The sequence below is a fragment of the Triticum aestivum genome, chromosome 7B (assembly GCF_018294505.1).
Source record: "Triticum aestivum cultivar Chinese Spring chromosome 7B, IWGSC CS RefSeq v2.1, whole genome shotgun sequence".
Classification (NCBI taxonomy): domain Eukaryota; kingdom Viridiplantae; phylum Streptophyta; class Magnoliopsida; order Poales; family Poaceae; genus Triticum; species Triticum aestivum.
The window spans coordinates 295,812,737-295,833,932 of NC_057813.1; positions in this window are offsets into that span (position 1 = coordinate 295,812,737).

Sequence of the window (21,196 nt, forward strand, 5' to 3'; positions counted from 1 at the left end):
GTGGGGAGGAAGAGGGAGTTGTGGCGGAGCTTCTGAGCTACTCGGGGGAGCGAGGGGTGGCCGGAGACAGTGGCTACGGCGAACGGCGGCGACGGTGTGCTTCGGCCGAGAGCGAGAGAGAGCGAGGGAGAAACGGGGGAGAGTGAGCGAGAGCAGGGGGAGAGGCGTGGCGTCGTCCAGGGCGTCGAGCGAGGAGGGGAGGCCAGGCAAGCAGGCGAGCAGGTGGCGTGGCGCGGTGGCGCGCGCGCGCGCCGGCCACACTCCCCTCCCTCTGTCTGGACGAAGACGACAGAGGAGGGAGGTGGGCTGGGCTGGCTGGGCCAGCCAGCTGGCTGGGCCGCACAGTGGAGGAGCCCAGGTAGGTTTTTCCCCCCTTCTATTTATTTTCTGTTTTCTGTTTTATTTAATACTTCTGCAACTGTGTTGAATTAATTAAAATACCTAGGCAACTCCAAAATTCACCAAACTACTCCTGGTCCATAGTTGGATTATTTCCAACATGAAACATTTTAGTTTGGAGATATTTGAGCATTTAAATATTTTATAATATTTTAAATGCCCAAATTCAAATAGTTATGATTTAATTCAAAAACCCTAGGATGGCCTAGAAAAATGTGCACCACTTTTATCAGAGGTTCTGAACCAAGGCTAAAATGATGGACATTTTAGAAGGGCATTTCAGGTTCATTGAAAAATTATTTTAGTAACCCTAGTTGGTTTCAGAGGGGACTGGGGGTTCTGTCATCCCCATTTCAAGTTTCTGATGAAAGAGTAAACATGATGCAACACTCTAATGCATGACTAGCTAGGGTGTGACAATTTGTTGGAATTCTTCACCATTAAGCTCAATTCTTCATTGAAGGTTTGTTTATCACTTTATGATGTAGGAGCTTCACATGAGGCTTTGTAAGCACCACTTGACTTGTTGTGAAGTTCCTCTTTATCCTTGAGTGACATCTCATGAGCAACAATTCTACCAATGACTTCCGTTGGCTTGAGATTCTTGTAATTGGGCATCATTTGAATCAATGTGCACACGATATCATACTTTCCATCCAATGCTCTTAGGATTTTCTTGATGATGAATCTGTCGGTCATCTCTTCACTTCCTAAGCCAGCAATCTCATTTGTGATAAGAGCAAGCCTAGAGTACATTCAGCGACACCTTCACCATCCTTCATTTTGAACTTGTCAAGCTGACTTTGGAGCACATCCAACTTGGATTCCTTGACGGAGTCAGTACCTTCATGCATATCAATCAAAGTATCCCAAATTTCCTTTGCATTCTCAAGACGGCTGATTTTGTTGAATTCTTCGGGGCACAATCCATTGAAGAGGATATCACAAGCTTGAGCGTTGTATTGTAGCATCTTCAATTCATCCACGCTAGCTTCACGGTTTGGTTCCCTCCCATCAAAGAATTCACCTTGCAAGCCAATACACACAATAGCCCAAACGGCGGGGTTATGTCCGAGAATATGCATTTTCATCTTATGCTTCCAACTAGCAAAATTAGTGCCATCAAAGTAAGGACCTCTACGGTGATAATTTCCCTCGCTAGACGCCATACTCTCCTAGGTTGTGAAACCAAGGCTATGACCCCCAAAAGCTATTGAAATCAAAGCAAATGGAGACCAAAGCTCTGATACCACTTATAGGACCTTGAAGTATGTCTAGAGGGGGGGTGATTAGACTACTTGACCAATTAAAAACTTAACGTTTTCCCAATTTTAGACTTTGGCAGATTTTAGCTATCTTTGCACAAGTCAAGCAATCTTCACACAATTCAAGCAAGCATGCAAAGAGTATATGAGCAACGGAAATTTAAGCATGCAACTTGCAAGAATGTAAAGGGAAGGGTTTGGAGGATTCAAACGCAATTGGAGACACGGATGTTTTTCTCGTGGTTCCGATAGGTGGTGCTATCGTACATCCACGTTGACGGAGACTTCAACCCACGAAGGGTAACGGTTGCGCGAGTCCATGGTGGGCTCCACCAAAGAAGGGTCCACGAAGAAGCAACCTTGTCTATCCCACCATGGCCGTCGCCCACGAAGGACTTGCCTCACTAGCGGTAGATCTTCATGAAGTAGGCGATCTCCTTGCCCTTACAAACTCCTTGGTTCAACTCCACAATCTTGTCGGAGGCTCCCAAGTGACACCTAGCCAATCTAGGAGACACCACTCTCCAAGAAGTAACAAATGGTGCATTGATGATGAACTCCTTGCTCTTATGCTTCAAATGATAGTCTCCCCAACAATCAACTCTCTCTCATGGGATTTGGATCTGGTGGAAAGAAGATTTGAGTGGAAAGCAACTTGGGGAAGGCTAGAGATCAAGATTCATATGGTTGGAATGGAATATCTTGGCCTCAGCACATGAGTAGGTAGTTCTCTCTCAGAAATGGTAAGTTGGAAGTGTAGGTTTCTTCTGATGGCTCTCTCCATGAATGAAGAAGAGGTGGAGGGGTATATATAGCCTCCACACAAAATCTAACCGTTACACACAATTTACCAATCTCGCTGGGACCAAATCAACAAACTCGGTCGGACCGATTCAGTAAACCTAGTGACCGTTAGTGATCTCGGTGGGATCGACATGCAACTCGGTAGGACCAATATGGTTAGGGTTAGGGCATGACATAATCTCGGTGAGACCTATTTTGGTAATTAGCTAACCAGAGAGTTGGTTAGGTAAACTCGGTGGGACCGATTCGCTCATTTCGGTGAGACCGAAATGTTACAAAAAGGAAACAGAGAGTTTACATTGCAATCTCGGTGGGACCGATCGCTCACTTCGGTTAGACCGAAACGTTACGAAGGGAAACAGAGATATTACAATCCCATCTCGGTGAGACCGAGATCCCTATCGGTGAGACCGATTTGCCTACGGTTTGTGGGAGTGGCTATGACATTTGAACTCGGTGGCGCCGGATAGAAAGAATCGGTAGGACCGATTTTGACTTTTAGGTTTAGGTCATATGTGGATATGAGAAAGTAGGTGAGGGTTTTTGGAGCATATCACTAAGCACTTGAAGCAAGAGGCTCATTAAGCAACACCTCACCCCTCCTTGATAGTATTGGCTTTTCCTATGGACACAATATGATCTTGGATCACTAAAATATAAAATGTAGAGTCTTGAGCTTTTGAGCTTGAGCCAATCCTTTGTCCTTAATATTTTGAGGGATCCACTTTCATCATCCATGCCATGCCATTCATTGAGCTTTCCTGAAATATTTGTCTTGGAATAGTATTAGCTCAATGAGCTATATGTTGATATGAATTACCAAAACCACCTAGGGATAGTTGCACTTTCACTAGTCCTGCTAGCGGTCCTCGCAAGGTCGGTCACGCCACCCTTGGCGAGGGCCTCGGTCTTCAAATCCTCCTCCACCTCTTCCTCCTCCTCGGCCATAGCCCCGGTCGTTGCACTCGGGGCGTCGGCCGATACGCCCATCTCGCACGGCCCTGAGCTCTTGGCATTCGTTGGTGTTGTGGGTGTGGAGGTTGTGGTACACGCAGTATCGGCTGCCCTTCGATGACTCAGGCTGATTCCTGCCTCGCTTGGTGTCTGGCTCTGCTGCAAGCACAGCAGCCCCCTTGCGCTTCACGTCCTTGACCTTGGGCTTCTTCTCTTCTGGATCGGCAGCCGGAAGCTCGAGGAGGGAGAGACACCCTTCCTCAGCCCTGCCACACTTGGTCGCCAAGTTGAACAGCTCCAGGGATGTGCATAGGTCTTCATGTATTGCTAGCTCCTCTTTCATCTTGATGTCACGCACGCTGTCAGAGAAGGCTGAGATGATGGCTTCCTGAGTCACCCTGGGGATCTTGAGGCGAGCGTTGTTGAAACGCTGGATGTACTTCTGCAGGGTCTCTCCTGGCTGTTGCTTGTTGCGGCGAAGGTCGCTCATGGCCGGGGGCCGGTCGTGAGTGCCTTGTAATTTGGCGATGAGGCGGGTGCGCATCTTGTCCAAAGAGGAAATCATGCCAGGAGCCGGGTTCAGGAGCCAGGTGCGGGCACCGTCCTTGAGCGCCATGGGAAACCAGTTCGCCATGACCTTCTTGTCCCTGTTGGCGGCTTCGATGCCCAGCTCATAGAGCTGGAGGAACTCCGTAGGGTCAGCCATGCCGTCGTAGCATGGAGGCAGATCGGGCTTGAACTTGCCCAGCCAAGCTACGCTGCGCAGCTCGGCGGTGAAGGCATGGCAGCCCGCAGTGGCCACAGGGGCCTTTGGTGACGAAGGGCTTGATCTTGGAGGTCTGCGTGCACTGCCGCCAGGAGCAGTACGGGGTCTTGGCGTGCTAGAGCAGGAGCGCGGTCATGACGTGCCGGTGCAGGGAGCCCGCGGGCAGTTTCTTAGGGACGAGGGATCTGTTGGCAGCTCTTTTCTAGTCGCGTGGGCTCAGGACGCAGTGGGTGTCGTCCCCAGGTCGCGCGTCGTGGAGCTAGGGCGCCTTCTTGGGGAGGAGGTGGCGGAGGCACCTCCTGATCCACGCCTCCTGCGCAAGATGGAGGGCGAGGTAGCAAGAGAGAGGGCATAGGAGAGCCCCCTGCACCGCTGACGAGCTCGGTGATGCGGGCGAGCCAGGTCTCTTAGAGGTCGTCGACGGGATGGTAGTGCAGGAGCTCTCTCGCCAGGAGCAGAATGGCGTGCGCGTCCGCGGGGGCGCGACGGGCGTGGGATGACGAACCGGCTGGGGTTAGCAACGGGGTGTCGGTGCGGCCTTCTCGCCACACCGAAGGATGCAGGGATGAGGCCTGCTGCTCGTTCCCCGCCGGGCCGGTGGCAGTGTTGGCGGCAGGCGACGGGGAACAATGGGGGCATCCGTCGACGGGCGCCGCCTAGGTGACGAGGGTGGCGAGAGTAGCCCGGCGCTTGGCGTGGGCTCGACGAGCGTCAGACATGGATGCGACGGACAGTGAAACGCAAGACGGCGGAAGGCGTGATTCCGGCGCACCCCTACCTGGCGCGCCAAATCTCGGATTTCGGGTTCTGGCAGACCCTTGAGGTTCAAACACTGGGTGCACGTGGAGATCACCCCCCTGCCGGCTCACGTCTCGTCGCCTCACAAAGGATCTAGGATACACGAAGAACAACACAAGGGACGCAAGATTTATACTAGTTTAGGACACCATTGTGGTGTAATACCCTACTCCAGTGTGTGGTGTGTGGATTGCATCAGGGGCTGATGATGAACAATACAAAGGAAGAACAACCTCGCGAGGGGAGGAGTTCTTGTGTTGGTGTGGGTGGTTCTGGCTAGGGTTCGGTTGGTCGATCTCCGATCCCCTTGCCTTGAGGGCGGCTAGTCCTATTTATAGAGAAAGGCCCTGGTCCTCTTCCCAAATATTGAGCGGGAAGGGCACCAACAATTGGCCATTTTGAAGGGGAACATCTGGCACACTTATCCTGACTAAAGTTGGTCCTCGCCTGCCAAAGGCTCTGACGATGACGCCTTCATGGGCTCCACGATGACCTCCGTCCTGCCGCTCTGCCTGTCTTGGTCTTGTTGCACCGAAATGGTAACCTTTACCTGATGCCTTGGCCTATGCTTTCCCCCTTTGCACTAAAGGGGAAACAAGGACACTGCCCAGGCCGGCGCCCGCCTGGTGCCCACCTGGCTTCGGTCGTCATCGCTTGCGTCATGGGCACCTCGTGAGGTACCCCGCCTTGATCTCTCCGCCTCCTCGCGAGCCAGCCTGACGAGGCTACGCCTGAGGAAGCTTCCTGTCGTCCGCCCATGAGGCTTGGCACCTCACGAGGGTCTTGAGCTTGTGTTGACGAAGATGGGCCGTACTGGGCCACTCCTTGAGCCACGCTACAGGCCGCAGGCAGGCAAGTCTGGGTACCCCCCTTCCCAGAACGCCGACAGGTGTGACTTAGGATCGGGATCCTGACAAATTTATAACTATTAGACGATGCAAATATAAGTTCTTCGGAACGTCTAGACAATCCCTCTTTTAATGCATGTGAGTTCATTCATTTTATCACTCTTTTACCCAGGTTTGGTGGTGGGAGAAATGCAGTTTTGTGTCACACATGTTGCAGCGCACTATATTAACAAGTGTGGTGCTATGCTAACTATGTAGTAACTGTGTGGTTTAAAAACATATGCATTAGGAGATATACAAGCTTTGCAGTTGGCTAAAATGTATAACAAAAACCATTAAATGCTTAAAGCACAGCAAGTAAAAGATAGATTTTCGGTAAACCGAAATGAGAAAAACATGACACACCACTTCAGTGCAATCTGAGTGGAAGTCGCTCCTGCGCCACTTTGTCGTGTAATCAGCATGGCCAGTGTACCTCCTAGTGTAGTGGATATCAATGGTCTGGTAATGCTGATTCATCTTGTATAGGGCGTAATGTTCATTTTTGGAGCGCGACATCAAAATCCGTCGCATCAAAAAACAAATGAAATGATGTTCATTCATGTTGGAGTAAATGACAAAGGGTAGCCCCATCTGCTCCCCATGATGTTTCAAGACATTGGGGCCGGTTACGCCCCTCAAGCCTCAAAGGCAAAGGACCGACTTCTTATGGCCGGCTGGTCCAAGCGACCGGCTGCAAGAAGGTGGCAAGGCCCAAAGGGCGGCCCCGATACGGGCCGCCTCCAAGCAGACAGCTGCCCAAGCGGCCGACTCCTAGCAGGCGGCCCACCCTCGCGCCATCAAAAACTGCACCACAAAACAACGACGTGACGGGGCATTGCTATAGTACAGCCTGCCACCCCCGAATCCCGAAACGACCATGGCCACAGTGCAACGTACTGAGCGGCCATCCCTAGCCCGACACAACACTAGTGCCACACTACCCGTAACATCATCCATGGCAAAGCAGCCATGCTTCCACGATGGGCTGTCGGTACGGCCTGCAGGCGGTGGGCCCTACTTGTTTGTGAGATACTAGAAGGCGGCATGCCCAGACCTGTCGGCATAGGGTAAGGCCGGCTCCCAACAGCCGGCCCTCCCTTTCTCTAGAAATTTGAGCGCCATTAACCAGATAAGATGGGGAGTGGCCACAGTGAACGCCCACCAGGTGGTAGTACTATAGCCATGCTCTCCCCGACCAAGCCTTCGTCATCAGAGGCAGGGCAACAGTGACAAGCAACCGACAGGACCCATAAGCGGCGGGCCCTACCTGTCGGTCGAGAGCCCGGCAGCCGGCGGGGCCCACCAGGCGGCGGGCCCCAGCAGCCAGCGGAGAAGCCGAACACCATAGACACTGACGGCTTAGGCCTACACCCGACCAGATTACCATTGTACCCCTGGGTGGTAGGCCTATATAAACCCCCCAGAGCACCCATGCAATAGTTTCAGCTTCTTAGAGATTACACACACACATAGAGAGAGGAGCGAAGCTAGCCTTGCCCTTCTTCCTCCTCTAGCCGAACAGCTCAGGGAGCAAGCTTGTAGCTACTTATTGATCTAGTGATCATGTGTAGACCCCGTAGAGCAGGATTAGGGGTGTTATCTCCTAGGAGAGCCCCGAACCTGGGTAAGATGCGTCAGCGTGCATGTTTACGCCTTATCCCGTTTCCAGGCACCGGCGACATTTTACTAGCTCCCACTATGATTAGCCATCCTTTGGCATATGTCGCACCAACCACCCGACATTTGGCACCCACCATGGCGCTAGGTGCACCGTCGTACATAGACCTGCATTGGACGGGAACTTTGTTCCTCCCTGGCGAGCACAGCCAGCCCGGCACGCCTGATGGCATTTGCACCGACACGCTGCATGGCATGAAAGTCGCCTGCGTGGCGAGCTACCTCGCTGATCTCATCAGCGAGATCCGCCTCTCCGACGAGGCCGCGCTAGGCATGGGCACATCCAACTCCGAGAGCTGCCTCATTGACCTCCCTGGCAAGCTCGACATCTCCAACGAGCCCGCCTCTGACTTTGAGTCGATCAGCTCCACCGGCCTGATGCTTGTCGACTCCGACACGACATCCCTCGACGCCTTACCCACCAAGGTGGTGGTCATGGACGACCCACTCCCTTGTGTCGACGGCGGCGGCAGCACCGCCACCGAGGTGCTCGTCATCAGCCACGGCGGAGCATCCGGCGCGGACGCCCACGACCCGCTGCAGGCGACGATGCCAGACCTATCTGCAACCATTGTAGGCGAAGCCGACGCTGAGACGCTGGAAGCCCACCACCTTGCACTCATCAAGAGTGGCAAGAAGCTAGCCACTATGAGATGCCTCGCCGAGGCCTATCAACGCGAGGTTTATCGCACCGTCTGTGGCACGCCGGCTGCTGGCGGACCCAGCCGCGTGGGCATTGTCAAACAGCACGGCGCTGCCATCTCCAGCATGCTGGGGGCCGACTGAACAGTCTACGCCACACCCATCGAGAACCTGCGTGCTGCCTAGGTGGCAGTAGACGAGCTAGAGAACCTGGATGGTGACGAACGACGCTGCATGACGGAGCGCGTCCAACAGCTCATCGACGCGACTGTCGCGTAGCAAGAAGCAGGCATGCGCGCCAAGAATCCTCCCATCCCCCCCCCCACCGAGGGCAAGGCACGACTTCTCGGATGCCGATAGCAGGCGGCGCCCGCGACCGAAGAGACAGAGAGCCGGCTGCTAGCTGCAGTCGGACGCGCCACACTATCAAGCGCGACCAAGATGGCCGCCCGCGAGCTCTGGAATGGCGGGACGACTGTCCGCCTCCCCCTCCACCACGCAGGGAGAGGTACGCCTCCCCACCACCTGTTGAGCACCCGACGCTTAGTGGCCGGCTCGGCTGTCATGAAGGAATCAGAGAAAACGACGCCCGTCATCGGATCAACTGCCTGGCGCGATCCTGGCACTAGAAGAAGAATATGCGATTGGTCTGCCTTGTTTTGGCCCCCGCATTTACGACGAGCCATTCCCAAATGGTTCTCGCTGCCAAGAGACACGCCCAAATACAACAGCTCGGTGAAGACGGAAGACTGGCTGGTCGACTACTCCACTGCAGTCAGCATAGGAAATGGCAACAAGCACGTTGCCATGAAGTACGTCCCCATCATGCTTCAGGGCACGACGCGCACTTGGCTGAACAACCTCAAGCCCTGCAGCATCAACAACTGGGTAGAATTCACCGAAGTCTTCATCCGCAACTTCACCAGCACTTACAAGCGGCCACCCAAGCCTCGCTAGCTCTCTTTGTGCATCCAAGGCCCAGCCGAATCCACTCGCGACTACCTGTCGCGGTGGGCCGAGCTCCACAACTCCTATGAAGGGGTGCACGAGGTGCAAGCCTTAGAGTACTTCACCGCCGGGTGCATAGAAGGCACCCTACTCAAGCACGACTCCTCTGTGACGAGCCGGCTACACTCGACGAGCTATTGATCATAGCAGACAAGTACGCAACTACCGACTCCTCTATGAAGTCGGAGCTTCGGGTGGCCGCCTCTGGGTAGGTGCTCCCTCCGGCTCCCAGAACGCCGGCTTGTGGCACCAGTCGGCGCCCGCAGCAGAGCGACAACACGTGCAAGGCCCCGATGCCAGCTTCCATGAGCTGGCAGGTGGCAATAGTTGAGGATCAGTAGCCAGAGGGGCAGCCCATACCCAAGCATCAGAAAGGCGGTAAGGCGGCTTGGTAGCCCTCCTTCTCCTATGAGCAAAGCCTTGATGCGCCTTGCAAGTTCCACAATGGCGCAAAGCCATCCAATCACACCACCCGGAAGTGCCACTGGCTCACCCGAATCTCCAAGGGCGAGGGGCTGCTGCCTCATCCGCCTGCTGGCCAGCCGCCTCCGGCTCCTCAACAGTCTGTGGCCCGTCTAGTAGTCAGAGCCATCCATGATGAATTCCCCGAAGAGCATGGAGCCTATGTTGTTTTCACAAGCCAGGCTGATGACGGGCGTAGCCAGTGCCAGCAGCACCAAGAGGTCAACGCTGTCGCCTCCAAGGTCCCAGAGTTCATGCACTGGTCTGAGAAGCCCATCAGTTGGACCTGAGGTGACCACCCGGAAGTGATGCCTTCTCTGGGTTCCTATGCCCTGGTGTTGGATGCCACCTTCACAACAGAGAGGCGAACCGCTCATTTCTCCCGAGTCCTAATAGATGGTGGTAGCAGCATCAACATCCTTTACTGCGATACTGTGGAGAAGCTGAACATCAAGATGCAGCAGCTCGAGCCTAGCCGGACTGTCTTCCATGGCATTGTGCCCGGCCTTTCCTTCTCACCGATTGGCAAGATCAAGATAGATGTCATCTTCGAAGACAAAGATCACTTCCGCCGCGAAGCAAGTTGGTTTGAGGTAGTGGACTTGGAGAGCCCCTATCATGCATTGCTTGGCCGACCTGCTCTGACCAAGTTCATGGCAGTGCCTCATTACGCCTACCTCAAGATGAAGATGCCGGGAACCAAGGGCATCATCACCGTAGTCGGAGAGTACAAGAAGTCGTCCGCATGTGCCGCAACAAGCTATCGGCTGGCTGAGTCCCTCGTGATTGCCGCAGAGAAGAAGCTCCTTGACCGGGTTGTGGCCATGGCCGGCAAGCAGCCGGACCTGTCAGCAGATCCCAAGGAGTCAGAGACCCAGGGCTCCTTCCATCTGGCCAAAGAAACCAAGAAGATACCCTTGGACCCGGATCACCCGGAGAGGTTCGCCCTTGCAGGAACCAACCTTGATAGCAAATAGGAAAGCGAGCTCGTCGACTTCTTCCGTGAGAACCGGGATATCTTTGCATGGTCCCCCATGGACATGCCGGGTGTTCCGATGGATTTTGCCGAGCACAAGCTACACGTTAGAGCAGATGCAAAACCAGTCAAGCAACCCCTCCGCTGACTGTCGGAAGAAAAGAGAAGAATTGTTGGTGAAGAGATAGCCCGGCTCCAAGCAGCCGGCTTCATTATGGAAGTGTTCTTTCTAGAGTGGCTTGCCAACCCAGTCCTTGTACTAAAGAAGAACAACAAGTGGCGCATGTGCATTGATTATACCAGCCTCAACAAAGCCTACCCCAAAGATCCGTTTGCTTTGCCTCGGATTGATCAAGTGATAGACTCCACAGCCGGATGCGAGTTGTTGAGTTTGTTGGATGCCTGGCTCAAGTTGAACCTGGCTGACCGCCTGAAGACCGTGTTCATCACACCATTCACAGCCTCCTGCTACCTAACCATGACATTCGGCTTGAGAAATGCCGGTGCCACCTTTCAGCGTTGCATGCAGAAGTGCCTCCTCATACAGCTCGGCAGAAATGCCCACGTCTATGTAGATGATATTGTGGTGAAGACGGAGAAGTGCGGTACCCTTCTGGAAGATCTCAAGGAAACATTTGACAACCTGCGTCATTTTCAAATAAAGCTCAACCCCGAGAAATTCGTCTTTGGAGTACCAGCTGGCCAGCACATTGGCTTCCTAGTCTCTGAACGCGGCATTGAGTGCAACCATGTGAAGATCAAAGCCATCGAGACAATGGAGATACCCACCCGGCTGCGAGATGTCCAGAAGTACACCGGGTGCTTGGCATCCCTCAGCTACTTCATTAGTCGGCTGGGAGAGAAGGCTCTTCCTCTGTATCAACTCATGAAGAAAACTACTCACTTCGAGTGGAATGACCAGGCAGACGAAGCCTTTCTCCATCTAAATAAGATGTGGACCACGCCACCTGTCCTGGCGGCTCCGATTGACAAAGAGCCCATGCTTCTTTACATTTCCGCAACCAGCCGGGTGGTCAGCACAGTCACTGTGGTACAGCACCCAGAAGATGGCAAGGCATAGCCGGTCCAGAGGCCTGGGAACTATCTGAGCGAGGTGTTGTCAGCCTCAAAGCATAACTCTCCCCACTATTAGAAGATGTGCTACGACGTGTACTTTGCTGCCAAGAAGCTCAAGCCATACTTTCAAGAGCATCCAATCACGGTAGTCTACACGGCCTCGCTTGCCGAGATCATGGGCAGCCGGGATGCATCGGGCCGGTTGGCCAAATGGGCCGACGAGCTGGCGCCATACACCATCTTTTACCAGCCTCGCACCGCCATCAAGTCCCAAGCACTGGCCGACTTCCTTGTCGACTGGGCCAAGACCCAGTACCTGCCGCCAGCGCCGGGCTCCACCCATTGGCGGATGCACTTTGACGGCTCAAAGATGGGCACCGGACTGGGAGCCGGCATCGTTCTTACCTCCCCCAAAGGCGACAAGCTCAGATACACATTGCAAATCCACTTTGCCGCCTCGAACAATGTGGTCGAGTACGAGGCGTTCGTACACGGGCTCCAGATGGCCAAAGAGCTCGGCATCCGCCGGATCCTGTGCTATGGCGACTCGGATTTGGTGGTCCAACTGTCGTCCGGCGACTGCAACACCAAAGATGCAAACATGGCGAGCTACCGCTTCCTCGTCCAGCAACTCAGCGGATATTTCAAAGGGTGCGAGTTCCTTCATGTGCCACGGGACGAAAACAAGCAAGAAGGTGCCATGGCATGAATCGGCTCCACCCGGCAAGCCATACCGACCGGCGTCTCCCTTCAGCGCCTCCTCAAGCCGTCTATCAAGCCTTCGCCAGAATCAGATTCCATCTTTGTGTCGGCTCCCCCCAAAACAGTCAGATCTGACTTGGGGACCCCAGCAGGCGGCTCGGGCACTTTGGCAGGCGGCTCGGGGACTTCAGAGCCCGGCCCGGGGACTGCATCAACGACACAGCAGGCGGTGGCCGACTCCAACCCACCACCTCCCAGCCCAACCGCCCTAGTTGTAGTGGCCATGCTGACGGTAGAAGAAGTGGCAGCCCCATCATGGGCATAGCCCATCCTCAACTTTCTGGTGAACAGAGAGGTGCCGGCTGATGAGATCTCGGCCCGACAGGTGCAGCCCCGAGCAAGAGCCTACACGATAGTAAACAGATAGCTTGTCAGGCGCAGCGTCACTGGAGTCTTCCAATGATGCGTGGAGCCAGAGAAAGGCATGGAAATCCTCAAACATATCCACCAAGGCGAATGCGGCCACCATGCGGCCTCAAGATCACTTGTTGCCAAATCTTTCCTCCATGGTTTCTTCTGACCGACAGCTTTGGAAGATGCCAAAGACTTGGTCAAGCATTGCAAGGGGTGCCAGAAACTCAGCTCCACGCAACACCTGCCGGCTTCTGCACTCAAGACCATCCCCCTCACTTGGGCTTTTGCCGTCTGGGGGCTGGACATGGTGGGCCCATTCAAGACAGCATGCGGCGGCATGACCCATCTTCTTGTCTCCGTGGACAAATTCACCAAGTGGATTGAAGCAAAGCCAATCAAGAAGTTGAATGGGCCGACTATTGTGACATTCATCACAGATATCACCGTCCGGTAGAACATACCACACAACAGCATCACTGACAATGCCACAAATTTTGCCAAAGGAACATTGGCCCGTTTCTGCGCGACGCAGGGCATCCGAATGGACCTAGCGTCCGTTTCCCATCCACAGTCAAACGGCCAAGTCGAGCAAGCAAATGGCATCATCCTCTCCAGCATCAAGCCCTGACTGGTCGAGCCATTGGAGCGCTCGGCCAACTGCTGGATCAAAGAGCTGCCGGCCGTCCTCAGGAGCCTGCGCACCACTCCAAACAAGTCAACCGACTTCACTTCTTTCTTTCTTGTGTATGGGGCTGAGGCTGTCATCCCAACTGACATCGAGTTGGGCTCACCTCATGTCACCATGTACATGGAGGCAAAGGCGAAGGAAGCACAAGAAGACGGTGTCGATCTGCTGGAAGAGGGCCGGCTGTTGGCACTCAGCCGGTCCACCATCTACCAGCAGAGCCTGCGCCGCTACCATAGTCGGAAGGTCAAGTCAAGATCCATCCAAGAGGGATACCTTGTGCTCCGGCTGATCCAGCAAACAGCCGACCAGCACAAGCTCTCGGTCCCCTGGGAAGGCCCCTTCATCATTAGCAAGGCCTTGGGCAATGACTCCTACTACCTGATCGATGCACATAAGCCCACGGCACGCAAGAGGGACGACATCGGCAAGGAATCAGAACACCCATGGAATGCAAATCTCCTTCAAAGATTTTACAGTTAATGCAGTATGTACCATGCTACCTTTTGTATTAAGTAGAAGATAACGGGTCCCCCGAGGAGCACTCGGGGACTACCCATTTTTATCTATATGATAAGATTCATGCCTATGAATGCGTTCCTTCATTTTTTTCGCCTGGCACCGGGTTCGACCAGTCGGCCCGGGGGCTTGCCGCCTTGTATTATGTCAATGCTACCTGCAATTGGACAAGTAATGTGCCGGCATCTAACCCCGCTCTTGCCACCAGCTGCAGCTCATAGAGTGGCTGTCCGGCTGGCAAGGGTCCAAGGCAGGAAACGATGCCCACATGAAAAATGGCTAAGGACCAAAGCATTTACATAAGATAGACCGGCTTCCCACCTCGCAAACTGGCTACTGAGCAGCCGGCTGGCCGGCTTCTCACTTACCTTGCTACGTCCTAAAACGGCTGAAGTACTTTCCCTCCCAAACGGCTAAGTCTTGTCCTAGCCACAGTCCGTAGAGCTGCTGCCTGGCTGGCAAGTCGGCAGCCAAGGGAGGGCGGCAAAGGAAAAAGCCAAAATGGATCAAAAAGCAAGAAAATTCGGAATTCAGCACAAGCACATCACATGCGAGATAATATTTACATAAGCAAGGCTTTGAGGCCGGAATTCAACAAGTTTGAATACACCCCCAGCGGGTGGAACTGCGCGAGTTTAACAATGTTGTCCAAAAGAGTACTAGGCAGGAAGAGATAAGGTAAAAGTTGGCCGCCTTGGCCAAGGAAGCAGCAGGAGGGTCCGACGGGTTGGTGGAGTCGGCGGCGCCAGCTGGTGGAGTGGTCGGCTCACAGGTCTCGGCTTGGTCGTCCCCAGCAGCAGTCGACGCACTCGCACGCGGCTCATTGCTCGAGGCATGGTCGACTTGAGGTTGGTCGTCCGCTCCATCCTTTGGCACGACATCTTCACCATCCTTGCTCTCCTCATCTTCGCCCTCGTCGCTGGAGGCAATCTCGTCCACCGAGTCGTCGCTGTCTTCCGGGTTCAGCCCGAACAAGTCCAGCGGCACCTCAGCGCCTTCTTTGTTCGGCTCGGGGACCAAGAAGCTAGTGTCAGTGTACTCGGCAATCGCCACGGGGCAATGAATGAGAGCACCCCTCACCATCAAAAACTCTTCATTGGCCTCCTGCCGGAACGTGGCCAGCTGGGCTAGATCTAGCCTAGGGTAGCACGCCCTGACAAAGTCCAAGGCCCATCGTGCGCCTGCCCGGGCCGAGGAGCCCTTCCACGCCTCGAAGCGGCCAACAACTACGTCCAGCTAGTCGGCAGTCTGACTGGGGGTGCATGGAGGGCAAAGATCACCTGGGCTCCGACACGCTGCAGCCGCGAAGCATCCGATGAGCCGGCTGGAGATGGGCCTAGATGGCAAGAAGCTGCTCGTCGAGCAACCGACGGGCATTCAACGCGATATCCGCACCAGCCCGCCTTCGCTCTTCGTGGCTAGCTTTGATGGCTTGGTTGGTGGCAACGGCGTAGCCAGGGAAGTATTGTGCGCAAAAAGATAAAAAGGAATGTGAAGTCGGAAGCCGTATCATATAACAGTCGACAGACGTAAGAAAGAAGAAGGCAACTTACCATCGACCATGTCCTCGATCCATCCATAGCCATCATTCAGCGCCCTCTCTGCATCGGCCCAGTTCGAGCACTGAGTCTCGATCTCGGCTTGGAGAGTGGCATCTATGTCCTTCACTATGTGAAGGGCCACCTTGTGAAGCTCCGCCTCGTCAGCCAGCTCCTTGACCGGACGGTCGCGCTCCTGGGCCACCTTGCTGCACTCCACCTCATTGGCACGCAGCGCGGTTTGCGCCTCGCCCAGCTGTTGCTGTAAGGCGGCATTGGCCTCTACAAAGATAGCAAAGAAAGAGGGTCAGTAAGCAAGAAAGAAGACAAGAAGTTGGTGGAGAGATCCAGCCCGACTCCTCAGCAGTCGGCCCGAATCTCGAGGACTACACCCAGCAGGTGCGCTAACGCGCCCCCGCGCGAGAGAGAAGGCGGAGTGCTGAATCCAGCTCTCAGACAAGTCAGCGGTCCGCTGGGCCAGCTCCCGGACCTGGGAGTTGAAGGTGGCCGCGTGGAGGTTGTGATAATCCTACAACGAAGAAAAAAGAATGGAAAGCAAGTCAACACTCGAGCCTGCTTGAAAGTTCCAGGCCACCTGCTCAGCCGCCGGCCTGGAACTCGGAGACTACACCCAGTGGGTGCGCTGACGCGCCCCCATGGAAGAGTACAAGAATCAAAAACAAAAAGAATACCCGGATGACCGCTCGTGATGCCAGGAACTCCTGCGTGTAGTGCTGGAGGGTGGCGGCCTGAGCCTGGAGCCGAGCCCATACATCCCGCGCTACCGCGTTCAGAATGGTCGTACCGCCCCCAGGCGTCCACTCTGGTGAGCCAATGCTGGTGACCTCCACCTCCAGGGCCGACAAGCTCGCGGCCCCGGCCTCCTGCGGACTTGGCGCCGAAGCCGCCTTCGCCGCATGTCGGCGTGCCGGAGAGCGGTTCGCAATGGTCGCCCATGCTGCCAACTCGCCACCAGCTGGTGGCACCGGTGGTGCGTCACGCTGGCAGCCTTGGTCCTCGACGGTCAGCACCGGCGGAGGCATCCCCGCCCACAGGGTGACGCTGTTGCCTCCTTCCCTCCCCATGACTTGATGGTCACGACCGGCTTCTCCAGGCGGCGCCGAGATCTCAGGCGCGGGTGGTGCCGCACGAAGAGGGATGACGAGTTGTGGAGCCTGCCCGTGTGCGGCCCCCTCCACTTGCGCCTTGGCCGCAGCCTCCGCTTGGGCCTTGGTCATGGCGTCGTCCTGGACCTACCACCGCCTCTTGCTGCTCCGCCTCCTCGCGCGCCTCCTGCGCGTTCCTCTCCATCGCCACCTGGAGCTCGGCGTGTGGGTCTACGCGCCGGGTGTTAGGGGAGCCCTCCGCCGTCCCGACCACGGAAGCGGCGCTAAACCACTCAAGAGAGAGTGGGGCCCTAATCAAGCAAAGTAAAAAAGAACTCAGAACAACATTTGCAAGAAAAAAGGAGAAAGGACGCGAGAATAAATCAAATACTTATGAAGACACCATCTGGGGCTGCTTCACGGCCTTCCGAAATCAGTTCGCCTTTGCAGCGGCCTCCTCCCGCTTGGTCGCCGCTGCCGAGCTCTTGGATTTCTTCGGCCGGCTGCCGTACATCGCCGGTATGGCTCTGCACTTTAATGCGCCGCCTGGGGCAGTCGGCGCGACTGATGAGCTCGTGTCCGCCTGGTCGGTGGCCGGCTGGCGGCGCGGCGCGTTCTCCTCATCATCATAATTCGGCCAGTCGTCGAGGCCGCCTCCACCTCCGGAGCCGCCTGCTCCGCCACCACCACCCGTGGCGTCGGCTTCTTCCAGGGTGGCCGCCCCCAAGTCAGGGTCGTCCACGTTACTCACCGATTGGTCGGGGAGATATTCGTGGCCCTGCTCCAAGTCGTCGCCTACCGACTGGGTGGTGAAGATATGCTTCATGGCCGACTGGTCAGGCGGCAAAGAAGAACCCGACAACTAAAGAGAAAGGAGAAAAAGTTGAGGACTCACCATAGGCGGCGGGTGCGCGTGGGAGTACAGCTCCTTGCCGAACTGCCACGCCTCCTCTCGGAGCTTGCAGTTCGAGATGTAGTTTACCAGATGAGCCAACTACGCGTGCGGCATCTCCTTGGTGCACATCCCGCACAGGTCTCGATTCCTGCTCATCTGGCTGATCATATGAGGCTGGCCTTGAAGGGGAAGCACTCGGCGCACCACAAAGGTGGTCAACAGATCCGACCCCTTGAGGCCTTCTACCTCCGTCAACACCTTGAGCCGCGCGATGGCGACGGAGGAGGCAACCAACAGCGTCTTTGGGCGGAACGCCTAGTTGGTACGGGGTTCAGCCGGCGGGCCGGCTACATAAGCCGGTAGGCTGACGAAGTCGGCTTTTGGGTGGACGTTCTTGACATAAAATTAGGATTTTTCCCACATCTTGACCTACTGTGTGAAGCTGATGGATGGGAAACAGTTGTCGGCACCTGGACGCCGCACCGTGATGAAGGCGCCACACTGAGCCACCTTCCCCTTGGCGTAGGTGCCGAGCTTGATGTAGAAACACTCCCCTTGGAGCTCGAGGGTGGGGAGGATGCCGTGGTAGCCTTCACAGAGCGTCACGAAGGCCGACAGCAACACCACCGTGTTCGGCGTGAGGTGGTGCGTCTGGAGTCGGTAGAACTGGAAGAACGAGCAGAGGAAGCCGCTCGCCGGCAGGCCAAAGCCATGAAGGCAGTGCGACCAGAAGATGACGCGTTCCCCTTCCTCCGGCACTGGCGAAATCTCCCTCTTGGGTGGCAGGCGTACCTCTATGAAGCCCTCGCTGGGCAGCAGCCGCATTTGGCGAAGGAAAGCGAGGTGATCCTCATGGATGACGGATCCGTCCCAAGCCTCGGAACTGGGCCGCTCGCGCGCCATTGGCACTTGGATGCTCGACGGAGGCACAGTGCGGCGGCGAGTACGCGAACCCGTGACGGAGCAACGGTGCTGCGGGGTGGCAGGAGACAACGGCGACGAACTGCAGCGGGAGCAGAGAGAGGAAGAAGAAGATGCGAAGGAGGAGGAGGGCGCGCGTGCGTCTGCTGCTCCCCTCCTCCCCCTACCTATAGCCCTAGGCGGCGGAACCGAGGGGGTAGGGCGTGGTAATTGTGGGATTAACTGTGCCCACGACCCCACGACCCCGCATTAATCGTGCCATAACGGCGTGCATTTATTACGCCCTGGGACGCCAACCGTTCGCCTCAGCCACAACAGATCTGCGTGCGTGCCAGGCATGGTAGTGGCGGGCCCCTACCTGTGGCGATGTCCCATCGTGTGCGTGGGCCGGCAGGCTGGTCCATCCGGCTAGCGCCGCGTGGCGCGCAGTCAGCGGGCGGCCGACTCGACGCCCGGCGAGCGCGCCACCTGGCTCCCGCCTTCGCATTTCAAAATCACCAGACGACGTGCCTGGCCGCGGCCGACTCCTAGCTGTCGGCTCTTCAGAGTAGGAAGCTGCTGAGGCCTCTCGCCTTTTTCAGCCGTGATGCCCCACCAGCTTCGGCGACTACTATCGGAGTAAATGACCACGGGTAGCCCGATCTGCTCCCCATGATGTGTCAAGACATCGGGGCCAGCTGTTCCCCTCAAGCCTCGAAGGCAAAGGACCGCCTTCTTATGGTCGGCTGGTCCAAGTGGTCGGATGCAAGGCCCAAAGGGCGGCCCCGGTACGGGCCGCCTCCAAGCAGGCGGCCGCCCAAGCGGCTGACTCCTAGCAGGCGGCCCAACCTTGCGCCATCAAAATCTGCACCACATAACAACGACGAGATGTGGCGTGGCTGCAATACAGCCTGCCACCCCTGAATCCCGGAATGGGCATGGCCACAATGCAGCGTACCAAGCGGGCATCCCTAGCCCGGTGCGGCACTGTTGCCATGCTACCCGTGACATCATCCACGGCAGAGCATCCTTGCTTCCACGACGGGCTGTTGGTACGGCCCGTAGGCGGCAAGCCCTACTTGTCTGTGAGATACCAGAAGGCGGCATGCCCAGACCAGTCGGCATAGGGGGAGGCTGGCTCCCAACAGCCGGCCCTCCCCTTCCCTAGAAGTTTGAGCACAATTAACCAGATAAGACGGGGAGTGGCTACTATGAACGCCCACCAGGTGGCGGTACTGTAGCCACGCTCTCCCCGACCAAGCCTTCGTCATCAGAGGCAGGGGAACAGTTACAAGGAGCCGACATGACCCACAAGCCGCGGGCCCTACCTGTCAGCCGAGAGCCCGATAGTCGGCGGAGCCCACCAGGCGACGGGCCCTAGCAGCCGATGAAGAAGCCGACCACCATAGACACTGACGGCCCGAGCCTACACCCGACCGGATTACCATTGTACCCCTGGGGGGTAGGTCTATATAAACCCCCAGGGCACCCATGCAAAGGGTTCAGCTTCTTAGAGATTACAAACACACATAGGGAGAGGAGTGGGGCTAGCCTTGCCCTTCTTCCTCCTCTAGGCGAACAGCTCAGCGAGCAAGCTTGTAGCTACTTGTTGACCTAATGATCATGCAGAGACCCCACAGAGCAGGATTAGGGGTGTTATCTACTAGGAGAGCCCCGAACCTGGGTAAGATGCGTCGGCGTGCATGTTTACGCCTTATCCCATTTCCAGGCACCGGCGACATTTTACTAGCTCCCAACTATGATTAGCCATCCTTTGGCATTAGGACCACTTCTTCAAATAACTACAAAAGAAATGCAATAAGTAAGAAAGAAATGATGGAAACAATGGCCTTACTAGTTTTACGTCCAATAGGTTTTCATCGCCAACAAAAACCTTGAACTACTTAACCGCATCTTCTAAAATAAATGGGCTATGCACAACCGGCAACACAGGGTATCCTTCATCATTTCTCTGCATGAACTTCCATTTGAAGAACATATTGCATAGAAAAAGAACAAACGTGACATGAAAAAAGAATAAGAGGCATGCACACATGGACATAAAAGATTTAGTACAAGAGGAAAATGCACCGAAGCAAAAATACATGACAGCGGACACATTTACCGTGATAAATAAAGGTGAAAGTAGCAAATGTTCACCAGAACAATAAACTAAATGCATTATGATCTCGCTTACAATACTTAATGATATGATCCATGAGATATGAGTCCATGCAAACTCCTTTGCCAAATGTATTATAAATATAGTCAACTTTGACTGTTTTGACATCATCAAAAGTATTATTCACAATCAAGAATGCGTTACTGCGATAAAGATACACAGATGGAATCAAAAGCAATATTCCAATTAATTCCGTAGGCGAAAAAACATTAGACATTCCATGTTCGGAAACCCGTGCTTTTGATGTTACTTCGCATATAATAATCTCTATATGTCTATTATGGATCTGTACCCCTTGGGATCAATAAACCTTTTGGACTTAATTAACCAAAGAGATACGACTTTGGGCTATGGTTAGCTTAGCTCCAATAAGGAATCCCCAAGGGACCCCAAGAAGTCTTGGTATATGCTCATTCCAATCCTCAATTCTCCTTTCGAGATCTAGGGTTAATGAATCAATTGAACGCGCTTCAAGTTCAAAAACGAATACACAAAAGGATGAAGGACACACACATAAAACTCACTCGTTGTATTTGG